Here is a 12,680-nt window from a genome sequence, read left to right on the forward strand (position 1 = left end):
CATTGTATGGCTGCAAAAATAAGATAATTTGTATCAATTATTCACACATGCCTCTGATTAGGATCTAGAGAAATAAATCACTGCTGTTTTGTAGAGTTAATTGATAAAAAAGACAGAAATATTCATGCAGATCCACAGATGATAAAATGTGCCTTGTCCTCTTGACAAGACAATTTGCATAGAAGCTGTCAAATTTCAGGGTTGGAAGAAGCCCAGTTTGACTCCCCATAATGTTATCTTGCCTGTTACATCCTACTCTTACAGGCAGGAATAGCAGTGCTACTGAATATTTCATCCCTACAGCACCAGCCATGTAGCATTCCAAAAAAAAAAATTCAGTAGTTTTGGAGGGTGGCAAAGTACTGTAGCAGGGATGGAGCAATGGTTGCAGTGAGTTTATTTTTTCTGGTAAGCAGGTGGGATCCATCCCAGTGACAAAGGCAATGCCATCCCATAACTTGCCCTCCTTTCTTCACTCACTCTTTCAAAGCTTTGAGTCAACCCCATTGAAATCATTGAGAACTAGGGGCTTTTACAACCTGGCAAGGAGACCCTTGGCTCCTAGTAAGATGACACTCCAGCTAATTTGCTGGGGCCACATTCATGACTTAACATGATAAAAGCCCAGGCTATACATGGTCCCAGAAAAAAACTTCACACCTAGGCAGCTGCTCCAAGGCCTTCCTTGTAGGAAGTCCATTCTTACATCAGACACAGAAAAGAAGGTCAATTCTTATCCTTTGTCAACATTTGCAGCAGGTATAGTATGCTGCCACAGCGGAGCACCATTTTACACTTGCTGTGCACAAGGAGAAATGACTCGCCAGGTACAAACTAGAGATCATCAAACCCTCTGCTATCCTTACACCGAGTTTGCTGGTCTGACTGCATGGGTGCATAAGGAACATACTTCTAATTTCTATATACCATCCTATTGGCTGACAAGTCTCCTTTCTGCCTGTTTCGGAGTTTTATACTGCTGCCCATCATCATAATATCTGACAGTAACACCAAAGCTTAATAACAACTCTGGCTCTTTTTTCCTCTGGGGGCTGTAATAACTCAGGTCTGCTTTTGTTTGTTTGTTTTTGGCCGAGTTGCTCCTTTTCCTTTAGCACCTCCAGATTCCCCATTCCTGATAAAAGCTGGAACTGTGTTGTTGGCTACACTTTAATGTCAGGCTCTATTTACATACAGTTTATGGTGTGGTAGTAAATGATGAATAGCTATTATTAGCATGTTGCAAGCATGCCTTGTATGTGTTATTAATAATTCCAAGCACACTAATTGAATGTGTTGTGAGCTTTTATTATCTGTATGTCTTAGGACCTTAGAACCTCAGTCACGGACAAGGATTGCATTGTGCTAGCTGCTGGTCTAGGTACACCATCTGCCTAACTGTTTTCACAGTTTTTGGTAGGTACCATGGGAAGTAAAGTTGTAAGGAAGGACTTGAACAAACTATTGCTTTGTGAACTCTGGAAGAATTAATGAAACGATTGTTAAAGCACCGACTATTCATTTATTAATCTTCTGTTGTAAATCGAACTTTAATAAAATGTGTGGCTGTGCTGTCAAAGTTAAAAATCAGAATGGAAATAAGGATGTGTGAATCACTCCAGAAAACTTAGAGCCAAGCTGACTCTTTCCTTCAGACTCCTTGGATCTCTCCTGAGATTGAAAAAAGCTCACTTCACTCCTCTGTGGGCTTCAGTTCCCAGGTACCTACCTCTTTTAATTCTGGGTTCTACCTTGGACTCAGTGTGAAAAACAATGAATCTCCACTAATAGGAAAGGTAATCCTTGTGACAATTCTTACAGCCTGGCACCCTAAACCCAAAAATGTCTTGTGAATTCCAGCTAAATATCTGAGATAATTATACAGTCATCAAAGCTGCCGTCCAAAAAGACCCTCCAAAAGTTTTGTGACTTGCCAGCCTCTGTTTGGCAGCCATGCAATGGCAGGGTTGCAATTGTGTTGCCAAGGTCCTTCCTAAGGGAGCTGGGGTATACATGGGTTTATGTAAAAAAGTTATATGGCATAACCTTCCTCAACACTAGATTAGAAAAGAGAAACAGGCTCTAAAGACCAGGCTGATAGTTGGTGCAGTGCAGAAGGTGTTGGAGGGGGGTTGCAGGCTTGCTCCTAGCATTGTCGGTATGCTGGTCTGCCTCTGCTTTGGTAGAAAGCAAGCTCTGTATCAGTGTGGTGCACAGGAAGCAGTTTTCACTGGAAGAGTCAGGTCCTTTTGCTGCGGCAGTAGAGTCGCTTGCTCAGTTCCAAAGGTTTTGGTTCTTTCCTTGCTCCAGACAACAACATATGATTACACCTGGGCAAGTTGCAGTGGTCAGGGCCAAAGGGTATACATCAGCAGAAACCAAGAGCAGTTTCTACAGCATTTAGTCTATATCAGATTTCCTTTGTGAGTCACTAAAGATGATACAATTGTCTGGAGCAAACAAGATTCCCTCCTGCCAGCTGGTGCCTACCTCATCTCCTGCCTACAGCAGCTACTTCTCCTGAGTCACTCAGAAGAACAAAGAAAAGTGTTCATTTAAAACCCTTTTGAATTAATGGATTTTTTATGTCAAAGATGTACAAGGTTAAAAATGTGGGTTCCTCAATTTGTGTTATTCTTCAGCAAGACACAGGGCTGGATTTACATAGGTGAGCCTGAAAGACCTGCCAGACTAAATCAGAGGTTCACCTTGTCTGGAGTTGACAGTTCCCATGCAGCACTCATGCAGGAAATTATTTCTGTCCATGCCTTCCTCCTTCCAGATGTCCTCTGTCCCCTGAAGCTGCCTCCATAGTTCCTTCCATTCATTTGAGATCAGGGCTCACCTATAATCCATCACAGCCTTGTGTCTGTACCCTTATCCTCCCTGCCCTCCAACGGAGCTGAGTATATGATGGATTTGCAGGTCCGAAGCCAAAACAAAAACCTGGAAAAAAAATCTAGCTTAGATTGAAGTAAAGCAGAAATTATGGAGTTATTTTGGTGAAAAAGAATTGTTTTGGGTCAATACAAAATATCTTCTTGTTAGTTATTATTTTTAATTTCAAGTTCTTTAGCCTCCCCACCCTTTTTAATGTTTTCCCCTCATTTTGGTAACTTTTTAAATACAACAACATGTCATTTTAAAAGATGAAGTATAAAAGTTTCATCTAATAAATAATGAACTGAAATGTTTAGGATTTGTGTTTTACATCCCCACCCCACCTTCCATCTTTGGCCAACTTCATTTTTTTGAGTGAATTTCCTGAAATGATTCTCCTGAGACAGTCAGGCAGTCCTGGAGGATCCTCCAAACAGTATTTTGCTTCCCATACCTGCTCTGTCTCAGTGTTCTTGTCACATCATATTGGATTTTTTTCCTTTGTTCTCATCATGCTTTTCAGACACAGACATCTTTACATATCGAATGCCTTTGCCCTTCTACCTTGGGCAAGGAAAAGGTAGCATTCATCCCTCCCAATTCTTTTCCTGTCTCTATTTTAGAGATGCATGTAAACCATGTAACTTTTATAAATGTGTTGCTTGTGTTTGGCACTTGCAGGTGCCTGAGATCTGTGAAGATGGTGGCTGTTTTGTGAGCCAGTCAGTGAAGCACACTCTGGAGGAAAAGTGCACTCTCTTCTGCAGTGACAGAAGTTATAACTTAGGCTTCCTAACAGGAAGCTGAGGGAGCTGGAAATAGGGAGTTGGTTTGTTAGGGCATTTGTAGACAACACTGGGGTTTAAATTGATTTAAAAAAAACAAAAACAAAAACAAAACACTGCTTCAATTTAGGGTGAAGTAAACCCCCATGTCATGTACACCTGTGTCCTTACCTGCCTCTCCAGAGGTGGGGAGGGGAGAGTGAGCTGCCAGCAGGCTGAGTAGTCCCTAAGCTGGTGGAGGAAAGTGGGGAGGCTGGTGCTTCCTTCCAGGCAGTGGTGTCCCCATGCCTCCAGGCAGTACCTGCCGGCAGGCAACTGGCCTGGGCAGCCCCAGGGAGCACCACATCTGCAGAGGGAATCACCAGGACCCTGCACAGCTCAGGTAGGCAGGCAGGCTCTAGGGAAGAAGAAGAAGAAAAAAATCAGGTGTGCTGCTGGTTTTTTTTCCTTCAGTACATCCTGCCTTCCTGGGCTACTGCTGGGCTGCCTGTTGGGGCTTGGCAGCAGTTAGCTAGACAGATAGTAGCTATCATTAAGAGACAGACATTGTGGTATATGGGATGTACTTTTAAGGGGCCAGCAGTGGAATGACCCAGTCTCCCCCCCTGATGCCCTGTGGGTGCAGTTTGTGGTGGTGGGTAGTTGTAGTTCTCCCTGCAAGCTGTGAGCATGTGAGTTGATGAATCCTGTTCCTAATAAAGATAAAGCAGTTTACCAGCCCACCGGTCTCTGCTGAACTGGGACTCAAGGACAGAACCCCAAAGGTACGGAGGTCTCAGTGAGTACCCCATCCCTGGGACCCAAGGGCACAGAGTAGACGTTATAGACATAGGTTCTGTAATGGTGTGTTGTTTACTGCTCTTGAATAAAATCTTTTGTGCTGTTTACTACCTCTCCCACTGGATCTTTACTTTTGTTCTGCTTTTGCCTGTTAGCTGGTTAGTTTCTTCCTGGCTTACTCAAGGTAAAGTGATGTTCATTTTCAGAACCCTGGATTTGAAAGCCAGAAGGAACTGATTGAATCACTTACCCCAATGTGTTCAGAGCACAGAATTTACCCAGGGGTTCCTGTGTCAAGTCTACATGTAGTCAAAGGAAAGCATTTGGAGTGAAGTGGCTCTTTATGTGTGGAAAACATCCCCTACGTAAGTCCTTCAGAGTGGCACACATAGAAAACATAGAATTACTGGAAGGAAATCAGAGAGGAGCGATGATCTTATTAAAGGCCTGGAGAGGTTCTGTGAGGAGAGATTTAAAAAAATCCAAAACCTGTGTTTTGCCTCCAGGCAAAACTCCCCATAGGTACTAGCTTTGGGCCTGTCAGCTCAAGATACACAGATGAGCACATGTGACTAAATAAGACACAGAGGGCTGAGTTCAGAGCATTTAACCTGCTGTCTCATTGAAATCAACAGAAGTAGGCACAGAGTTCAAGTTAAACCTGTGCACCTCAGTGCCTTGATGAATTGGGGTTAGGCAGAGCATGGGAGAGAGACAAAGTGAGGGTCTTAGGTATCTAGGACTCATCTTAAAAAGGTGTCTATTAGCAAAAACCAGCCTTTTGAATTGCATCCAAAAATACACTTGGAACCTTTTCTGGAACACTGGTATAATCCACAGAGATGATTAAGAAATTGATTTTTTTCCCCCATGGACTATGTTGCCAGCAACACCAAAATTATTTCACATTCAGCAGAATATTTTAATTCTTTACTGAAAACCATTTTTCCCATCTAAAAGATCAAAAATTTTTGCCTGACAAGGTTAAAAATATATATGTATATATTATTTGTTGGCTGACCAATGGAACCAATGGAATGTTTTCAGTTCCAATGAAAAATTCAAAACTTTTAAAAACAACTATTTCCCACAAACATTTGATTGACCAATTATTCACTTTTTCATTAAATAAATGCTGTAATGGAAACTTTCACTCACCCATAATACCTGGTTAAAGATGCTGTTATAGAAGAGGGAAGTTCAACTTCTGGTCCATGGGCTGCATGCTGCCCCAGGTGTTATAGTTTCATAATTATTAGGGTCAGAAAGGACCTATTAGATCATCAAGTCTGACCCCCTGCACTGGGCAGGAAAGATTGCTGGGGTCAGATGACCCCATCCAGGTGTCTGTTCAATTTCCTTTTGAATATTTCCAAAGAAGGGAATAACACCACTTCCCTTGGAAGCCTATTCCATATTTTGGCAACTCCCACTGTAAAGAGCTTTTTCCTGATGTCCAGCCTGAATTTGCTCTCTTTTAACTTGTGTCCATTGTTTCTAGTTACCCTGACTGTTGCCCTGGTAAACATTGTATCCTCCACTTCCTGCTGACCCCACCCGATGAGTTTGTAGGCGGCCACAAGATCACCTCTCAGCCTCCTCTTGTGGAGGCTAAAGAGGTTCAGGTCTCCCAATTGGTCCACTTAGGGTTTTTTCTGTAGGCCTCTAACCAGGTGGGTGGTGCTCCTCTGAACCCTTTCCAGGTTATCCACATCTGTCCTGAAGTGCGGCACCCAAAACTAGACGCAGTACTCCAGCTGCAGTCTGACCAATGTCGCATCTAAGGGAAGTATCACCTTCCTGGACCTGGCTGTGATGCACCTACTTTTGCAAGAAAGTGTGCAGTAACTGCTTTACTTATTACCTCATCACATTGGTGACTCATGTTCATTTTGGAGTCGATTATGACTCCGAGGTCTCTTTCCACAGTTGTGCTGCTTAAAACAGTCCCTCCCAGACTATAGGAGTGCTGATGATTCTTCCTCCCCAGGTGTAACACATGACACACATCCTTGTTAAACTGTGTCCTATTTTGTGCCGCCCACCTCCCCAGCCTGTCCAAATCCACTTGGATTTGGTTAACTCATGGCCCCAGCAGCTACTCTCTCTCATTACTCTGGATGTACCAGCAGCAGCAACCCAGGCTCCAGAATCCCCATCCCCTTACTTCCACTCCCACCCCCAGGGTGGCATAGGGTATGGCAGTGTGGCCCATAGCCTAGGGGCATTGTGTATGGGGAGTACCCACACATGGCACTGTTCAGTGCAGTACAGTTGGGGTCAGAAGTGTCTGTGTAAGACACTGTTCAGCACAGTGGGGGAAGAGGAAGGGGAGAGGGAGGGAATGCCTGTGTTTGGCACTGTGAAGCACAGTGGGAGAGAGGAGGTACTCCCATGCATAGATCAGTTGAAGTGCATAATGCGCTCATACAGCTTGAAGCTCCAGGAGGGCATCTGGCCTATACTGATGTGACCCATGTGGAATGTGGTCCCTGATAAGCTGAACAGCCCTGTGCTAGATAAGGTGCCTACCATATTTTGCATCAACTGAACTTTGTAAATGATACTCATAGAGAATCCTGCTTAGAAGGTATTGCAGTAATTCAGCCTAGAGTTGACAAAGAAATATAGAATTGCACTGAGAAAACAGCATTGCCGCCCAGAGAAACGCAGAGAAGAAAACATTACTAGCCACTTTCTTTAGGCACAGCCCAAATCATGCAGGGCTTTATAGATCAATATAAACCCCAGGAATGAGTGAATAATTCATACCCAGTAATTTCTCTGACAGATGGAAAGTCTCTTGGCTCATCCGTGAGTGGATTGCAATTTCCTGTGATTCATTCACTTTTACATTTAGTCACATCTGTAGCCCGGTCATAGCATACAAAACCAGAGCTGTGTTTCTGTGCTCAGAGAAGCATGCAATATCTTTTCTGAATTATACTTGGGGAAATAGTTCATTTCCATTATGAATACTTGCTTAGATGACTTTAACTGTGTTTTTTGCACATGATATTCTCCACCGAAGTTCATTCTCTATCTAGTGTGTGTGAACTGTAGGTGACAAAGTATGTTCTGATAAAAACTGGAACAAGTATTTAGAGGAATGTATTTTGCCTAATGTGCTCAGTTTTAAATGCCTTAGACTGCTTCCCTGAGCAAGTGGGAAAATAATGCATCCCACAGAGAGCTGGTGCAACATGGTTCTTTTATCCAAACCCACTCCAGATGTGGAAGACTCTGCTGGTGTCAAGATGCTTGCATGGGGGGAGTGGGTGGAGGAAGGAAGACCCCTTGGTCATGTGTGCCCCCCAGCTATCCCTGATGAAGTCTTGGTGAGGAGCCAGGCCAGGCCTGTGTGACAGGATGCCTGAAGTTTTGTACACATGCAAGGATATAGCATTGTCCTAGGTTTTATCTTCACATACGGTAATGACCCATAGATTGGGTACAGACTTGCAGTAATCAACCAATTTGTCTCGCCTGCCAAAGGGCAGCACTTAGGCCTGAAGTGAAAAGCTCAGGAGAGAAAGTGTTTCTATAAATTGTTCTCTGCTCATAATAGAATTGTATGAACATTTTACAGCAAACTAGTTATTTGATCATTTCAGTCTCTTTCTCAGATCACTGCAAACAACTCTCACTTTTTACAGACTTGTTCAGGAGCTGCTGCTCTTTGATGAGTGGTTTGCAAGAATATATTGGAGCCAGCGGATTTACTTGCATACTTGTGTTTCTATGACTGAGTATTCACTACTCACAATTCACGATTACTGCTGTGTGACTGATCCTTCAAGTCAATATGCTATTGCTTCTGCTTTCTAAATATGATACTCCCAAGCACAGCACCATAAAAACCATAATGTGATTCAGGGTGGATAAATATAATGCTTTTAAGAAAATAAAATTTCATTTTTGTTTCAATATTGATTTGTTTTTGCATTTAAGCATTTAAAAAAGCAAAACACTGAAGTAATATATTTTACTTGCACATTGCCATTTCTTTATTTTCCTCCCAACACATTGTTTTAAATTACTGAAGTGGGCACTTTGCTTCTTTAATTAACTTCCTAAATATTAGAATGTCATATTGCATATTGAGGATGGATTTCTGCTGTAAAGAAGTTTTCTTTTTAAAATAACCACCTATACTAAGAAAAACAAGTCCAGGGGACCATTAATAATCTCACTCTGACAGCACCATAATTCCAAACATTAAGTGGATAAGAAAATAGCCTGTGCTGTCTTTGAAACCAAAACACCACCTTCTGATATACTGACATTCCACAACTTTAGAGAGCTGAAACATTTGAGTCAAGCTGTATTCCTCCATCATGGTTTGCGGTGTGAAATCAGTGGTATTTAAAATTCCATATAATTCAGATGCTAATGAAAATCCTTCATCTAAGTGCCTGAGAGGAAAAAACTTAATGCTGTCAACATTATACATGTGATGAATTTTAAGTGGATGGCTAGTCCCACTGAAATGAATAGCATACTCACGAGGAAACCTATCTGCCTGCTTAAAAGTCTGAAAGATCAGCACTTTCATTTGAATTATTCTGGTCTACATTTTTTGACAAAATTCAAACACGGCAAATGTGTCATTAACCAAAAAAAGAAAAGAACCCCCCAACCCCAAATTTGTCATTTATTTCCCCAAATTAGAATTTAAAGTTTAAATAAAATAAATTGTCAAATTAGTTGCACAAGGCCTCAGCCTGATTGGATTTAATGACTTTTTTTCAAGCAACTTAAATAATTTATTTAATCACTCTGATTTAATATTCTTCCTCCTGCTGGTACCCACTGTGTCCAGTGTCCAAAGGCAAACAGTTGCTTCAGAGAAAGGTTCTCCCTTAACTTGTCAGGAGGTGTCATGCAAAGGAGATTCCCCTGCATGGATGGCTTAGAGCAGGGGTGTCAAACACATCTGCCTCATGAGCTGGATGAATGGTGTGGGGCTGGCTCCATGGGCTGGATTGGGTCCACTGTCTCCCCCCACCCTCCTCTCCTTTGCATTCTGGATTCAGTGCAGGCAGTGCCTGTTTTGGTCAATTCAAGACTGCACTGCACAAGGCACCTGCTGTAGCTGCATGGGGACCTCCACTGCATGCAGAGCACACCCCAGCCAGTCCCTGACAGGTGCTGTTTGCAACATGGGTCCTGGACCAGCTGGAATGACTACCTCATGCAGTGTAGTCCTAGGTGCTGTGTATGGGACCGGTCCAGCATGTGCTGCTTGTAGCATGTGGGTCAACTTTAGACACAGGGGCAACACTGGGGACCAGATGATGAGGTTCCAAAGGCTGGATTCTGGCCCATGGCCTGTATCGTTGACATCCTTGGTCTAGAGAAAACAGGTGGCAGCTTCTGTTTTTCCTGTTCTATAGCATAAGGGCTAGTTGACAACTATTAAAACTTATAGGTGGCAAATTCAAAATTGATGAAAGGAATTTTTTTTTCCCATGCAGAGGAATTAGGTTGTTGGATTTGCTATTGCAGGGTGTCACTGAGGTCAAGGATTTAGCAAGAATTAAAGAGGGGTTAGACACGTCTGTTAATAACAACAGCCTGGATTATCATTGTTTTCTCTAATAAGAAGGAATTTGAAAGGAAGAACACTTCTCATCCCTTGAGACTCAAACACAGATTAGGATGAGACTTTCTCTGGGGCATTTTATCTCATATCTGCCCACTGCTGATTTTGTGACACTTTCTTCTGACACATTTTGGGCTGGCCAGAAGCAGAGACAGGATTTTGGATTAAGTGAACTTTGACTCCATGCCAGTCCAGCCAAAATTCCTATGACTGGTTTAAATCTTAAGGCACAGTATTTCACAATGAAAGACAAAGGGAGATGGGGTTAGAAGGTTTGAGTGTCAAGCTGTCATGGCCCAGAGAAGGCAAGCAGGGAAGGTTCCTCCTCTCTCATGACCTGCCGCTTTCCTTATGCCTCACCTTGATCTATGTCTCTACACAGCAAACTCATTCATTTAAGAGAGATTGGCTGTCCCAGGCTTTGTAGTAGTTGTTAATTATTTCACTCTAGCATTTTCAAAACTGAGAACACCAAAGCCACACTGCTAGAGTCTCCAGAGCTAGTCTGGCTGTCTATGGTGGGAGGACAGATCAGAGAGGCTATCACAGAGCTTCCACAGAACTAGCGTTAATCACTGGTGAAGGGTGGGAGAAGTGGGTGCAGAAGGAAGAGCAGTGTCAGCCCTTTCATCCTCAGTCTTTAGTTTCAGGCACTTAGTTTGGTTGTAAATACTCCTATTGAATGCAAATGTGTCAGATGTAGGCGCAACCTGAGAGCAATTTGCTCTTTCTCTTCAAACTAAATGGAGAGCTGGGCCTGGAGATCTCAGCAGGCTGGAGAGCTAAAACTAAGACCCTCATCTCTAGGCCACAGGTTACTACTCAGCCCAAGCCAGTGTGACCCAACCTGATCCCTGTTTGCCAATAGCAGAGTGCTCTCTGTGGTGTAAAACAGGAGAGTGCCTCCCTCACCATTTGCCAGTAAACAGGAAGTGACACCACAGTGCAACAATTAGTGATTAGTAAGTGACCCTATTAATGAGAATTTAAGAGATCTGCTTAGCCTTTTTGGCTGCTTGCAGACATTTTTTAAAAATGGCGCTTTACTTCAAACTTGGTGCACTTCTGCACCATGCCCAGCACATACCCAGCAGAGGCAGTGCATTAATTGGACCTGGCTCACCCAATGTCCTCGGAGATTGGGCACTTCAGTGGGGCTTTTTGGTGTTTTTATCTAATAGCTGATTGACTCAGCTAAAAAGTCCTGCTGAAGCATCCAATCCATACAGATGCTGCAGAGCTGGGTCAAAGTAATGTGTTGCTTCTCCTGGTAAAGAGTTGTTTTGGAGGCCTTGTTTTAATGTCTGCAAGCAGCCTTTATGTCTATCTTTGTCAGTGACTCATTGTGAGACCTTGGTTGAGTCTCTTAATCTATTCTTGTCTCAGGTTCCCATATGTAAAGTGGAGTCAAAGAGTGCCCTTTGTAAAGCACTTGTGGTGAAGACTAAGTACTGTGCAACAGCTGAGCACCCAGCAGGTCACAAAAAATGAAATTCTTTTGCCTCTCTGATTCATTCCTCTTTTGATCCAACCCTGCTATTGACACAGTGACAGCTGATACTTTGGCTGGAAAGGTTTTTCATTTCCCTGTCTGGCTTGTTTATTTGTACTTGCAAAAATACTTCCCTTATTTATTAGACAGTATCGATTTTATACTTTATGACAAGCGAGATCTTTTCATGTGTGTGAAGCCATTAACTGCATCTGACTGTGGGGCCAAGACAGAATATATGAGTAAGCAAGCTACACTTTGTGGTCTGAAGTCAGCTATTCAAGTGTTAGAGTTCACTCCATGCAGAAGTGGGTTTACATCTAACTGCAATCAAACAGACTTTAAGAGAGAGTCTTCCTGCAATTTAGACCTGTTAACTTTAGTACCCATCTCCATAGTGCCCCTTGCTGTCCCCAGAAGGGACATTCCTAAGAACCCTTCTCCCACTCACATATGCCAAACCCAGGAATGCATCTGTGTTCTCAAACACATAGATAGAGGTCTTGAAAGCATCTGCAGAGGGGCTTGGTACAAGCAGGGGAGAGTGGGTGGGTAGGGTAAACTTGGGAGTGTCCCTGGCTACACTGGGAACAAAATATAGACATATCCTTGGATAATTCCAAGGCTAAATCCTAGAACTCTGACCTTAACAGTCCAAAAAATCAAATTAGGCAAAATATTTATTCATGCAAAATACTTGTGCAATGAACTATTGTATCTTCTGAGTCAAAATGGAAATTTTCACCAGAAAGACTGGAGTGGGGAGAATGGGAATTAGAACGAGAAACCTAAAAACAATTAGATAACAAGAAACAAAACCTAAACACGCATCCAGACAAGCATGCACGTGCCTCTTGCAGCATCTCAAAGCAGTTTGGGTCCTGCAGGAGGTGTGTGTGGTCCCTGAGCCAGAAAGCAGCATGTGGGACAGCTGCAGCTGGACTCATGTCCTGGTTCTGGAACAGAGCTGTGGCTGGGAGGGAGCTAGTGGAGGCAGGTGGGGTCTGTGGGTCAGGAGTGAGGGGACTGGGGTGGGGAGGGGGGCATGGGGCAGGGACCAGAACAGCAAGGGCTGGCACTGCTCAGAGCCACAAAGCAGCGGGTGGGACAGCTGCAGCTGGGAGGGAGCTAGTGGAGG

The sequence above is a fragment of the Crocodylus porosus genome, unplaced genomic scaffold (assembly GCF_001723895.1).
Source record: "Crocodylus porosus isolate Cpor-Errol unplaced genomic scaffold, CroPor_comp1, whole genome shotgun sequence".
NCBI lineage: Eukaryota > Metazoa > Chordata > Crocodylia > Crocodylidae > Crocodylus > Crocodylus porosus.